This window comes from Macaca thibetana, chromosome 1 (genome assembly GCF_024542745.1).
Source record: "Macaca thibetana thibetana isolate TM-01 chromosome 1, ASM2454274v1, whole genome shotgun sequence".
Lineage (NCBI taxonomy): Eukaryota > Metazoa > Chordata > Mammalia > Primates > Cercopithecidae > Macaca > Macaca thibetana.
The window spans coordinates 189,845,085-189,848,328 of NC_065578.1; the positions used below are offsets into that span (position 1 = coordinate 189,845,085).

The following is a 3,244-nucleotide window of genomic DNA, read 5'->3' on the forward strand; positions in this document are numbered from 1 at the left end:
TTCTATTCTTCCTGTGAATAACTGGTTTAATGTTCAAATGGTTATTCCCAAAACCACAGTGTCTCTTTCCAGAATCTGAAAAGGAAATGAGGTAATCTTCAATACTGTGAATGAATGAAGGCCAAGCTATACAAACCACAGACAGAAAAAGCAGCTTTTTCCTTTTTGCTCTCCTTTTTGTTTAAGTGTGATAAAGTAAAATTTTAAAAATGTTAATGGATCTGGGTTTAAATGATACCTCACTGAAGAAGCTATTCACAAAATTTGGTTGGTCTACTACCTCTACTCAATAAACATTACTGATGTAAAGTCCTATTTCTCTGCACTGAACACATGCACTTTTATTTAAGTAGATAGAGTTTTTCAACCTCAGCACTTGATTGCAATTTTGGGCAGAAAATTCTTCCTTGTGGCAGGGGCTGTAAGGTGTTTAGCAACATTGTAAGATGTTTAGTTACATCCTTGGTTTCTACTCACTAGCAGCTAATTAGTTCCCCCTACTCCTGACCTCCGGCACCTAATAATTGGAATGACAAGATTTCATCCCCCAACCTATTTTGGGGATAACTAAGATGAAGGCATGAAACAGTGTCAAAAAGAGATCCCAAGCAGAGTACCAGACCTCAAGTTTGTTTTTTAAAAAGCTAATTGCCATTGATTTTGTTCTGCAAAGATGCAGAATTTCAGCTACTGACTTCTTAGTTTTGAGACACCTTTTTTTTTGTGTGTGAAAACAGTAAATCTCTTAGAATGTAGGTGATATGGTAGATATGACATAGTCCAGGCAGGCAGGGAAAGGTCCACCTTAGGAAATGCTGATCACTGTGGGATGTGAAAAAGAATAGGAATCAGTCAGGTATTTGAAGAGGAACACTGTAGGTTAAAGGTCCTAGTTCTAGCTGCACACTGGAATCATCTGGGGAAGACTTTTCTTTCTCATGGTATTTTTTTAAAATTATACTTTAATTTCTGGGATAGAGGTGCAGAACGTGCAGGTTTGTTACATAGGTAGGTATACACTTGCCATGGTGGTTTGCTGCACTGATCAACCCGTCATCTACATTAGGTATTTCTCCTAATGTGTCTGGAATTGGTTCCTTCCGGTGGGTTCTTGGTCTCACTGACTTCAAGAATGAAGCCGCAGACCCTCATGGTGAGTGTTACAGTTCTTAAAGATGGTATGTCAGGAGTTTGTTCCTTCAGATGTGTCCGGAGTTCCTTCGGGTGGGTTCGTGGTCTAGCTTGACTTCAGGAGTGAAGCCGCAGACCTTTGCATGAGCAGGTTGCTGCTGCTGGCTTGGGTGACCAGCTTTTATTCCCTTATTTGGCCCCACCCACATCCTGCTGATTGGTCCATTTTACAGAGTGCTGATTGGTGCGTTTACAAACTTTTAGCTAGACACAGAGTGCTGATTGGTGTGTTTACAATCCTTTAGCTAGACAGAAAAGTTCTCCAAGTCCCCACCTGACCCAGAAGCCCAGCTGGCTTCACCTCTCAATCCCCTCTCTAAACAGGACACCCCAACTGCTGTTGGGAATTGGGCGATGACTGCTCTAGCTACTTCCTGTTGGATAGGGGTGAAGAAGGGGCCCTGCAATTTTAGTGTCCACCAGAGGGGAACTCTTTAGGTCAGTGAAAGTGGGTCGGTCCAGGGGTCCTTGGTAGAAGTTGTGAGTTGAGCTCATTTGGAGTTCCATTTGTAAGACCGTCTGTAGCTTGATGGCCTTGATCCTAGAGGAAATATATTTGACAAGGAGGTTAAAAATACAGAGTCTGAAGGCGAGTAATAGCAAGGTGGATGTCACAGGAACTAGAAAGGCGAGAAGCCATGTTGCCTGACTCCAGAGGTTGGTATAAGAGTTTGAAAGGCATTGTCTGATTTCAGAAGCCTTTTCCTGTAAATGCCGGGTGGCATCTCATACTATCCCTGACTGGTTAGAGTAAAAACAACACTTTCACTAAGAAGGTGCAGAGTCCTCCTTTCTCAGCAATGAGGAGGTCTAGGCCTTGGCAGTTTTGGAGTCACTGCTGCCAAAGAGTCTATTTGGGATTGTTGAGTAAGGATAGATTTCGTTATTTCTCGCAAATTGTCTGAGAAATCCTTTGAGAGTGTGTGGTAGCAGGATAATGAAGTAGATAAACTGGTTATTCCAGTTCCTGTAGCAGTTGCCATTCCTAACCCTATAAGTAGGGGTATTAGTTGTATGGCTCTGTGCTGACGGACTTGAGCTTTGAGGGGTACTGATAGGGCCTGATCTCCTTGGACAATGTTAATGTTAGGACTTAGAAAAACTAAGGTGCAGGTGCCTGTCCAGTTAGTGGGGAGGCAGATATAAGTTGAAGTTCCACATAAGAAGAATATACCTTGGCTGGATAGACAGAACTGGTTGTGTATGTTAAAAAGGTGTGTGAGTTTGTTGTTTTCATTTTCCCATACTCCTAGAGTGGTTGCCAAGGTAGCTCCAGTGAGCGGCTGGAAAGGAGTGTTGGGAGAAAACTGAGTGGCTTCCTGTGTTCTATTTTCCCATTGGAGAAAAAAAATCGTTTTGTATCTACTAGGAACCATTTGAGAGAGTGATTGAGAGAGGGCGTGAGGAGGCATTCAGTAGTGGTGGGGACGCTGCTGCAGGGGGTGTCCATGGGTGAATGGTCATGCATGGAGTATGTTTGCCATTACAAAACCTGGACTGTTTGTTAAGCAGGGAGGAGGTGATGATTTTTGGAGGCCTGAGAAGCAGACAAGCCGTCTGAATGGAGCTGTTTGGGTGACTCAGAAGTTACTATGATCAGCTGGGGCTTGAAGTTGTAGGGTGTAATTACACTGATGGAGTCTTTTAGCCTGACTTGGACTGGATGGGCATTTTTTGCCCTTCCAAATTGTCCTTCCAATGCCCAGACTTTAGGGTTGATTCCCTCCTTAAGCAGGGGACTATGAATGGGTAACTTTTTCCCCATATTCATATAGATAATAGCTCCAGCTTTGGCTAATATATCCCTCCCCCATAAGGGTGTGGGCCTTTCAGGCATAACAAGAAAGACATGTGAAAAGAGCAAAGTCTCCCAATTACAACTGAGGAGGTGGGAGAAATATGTGGTTACAGGCTGTCCCAGGATTCCTTGGATAGTAGCAGACCTTGAGGACAGTCGTCTGGGACAGGAGAAGGCTGTGCCAGTGTCCAGGAGGAAGTCAATTTCCTGGCCCTCAGTGGTTAAATATACCTGGGGCTCAGTAAGGGTGATGAC

The 3,244-nt window shown here is 43.7% G+C and overlaps 1 protein-coding gene across 1 annotated transcript in view; it reads left to right on the forward strand.

Moving 5' to 3' along the window:
* Window positions 1-3,244, forward strand: part of TNFSF4 (TNF superfamily member 4) — a 218,402-nt gene that overhangs the window by 18,780 nt on the left and 196,378 nt on the right. The window lies entirely within an intron of this gene.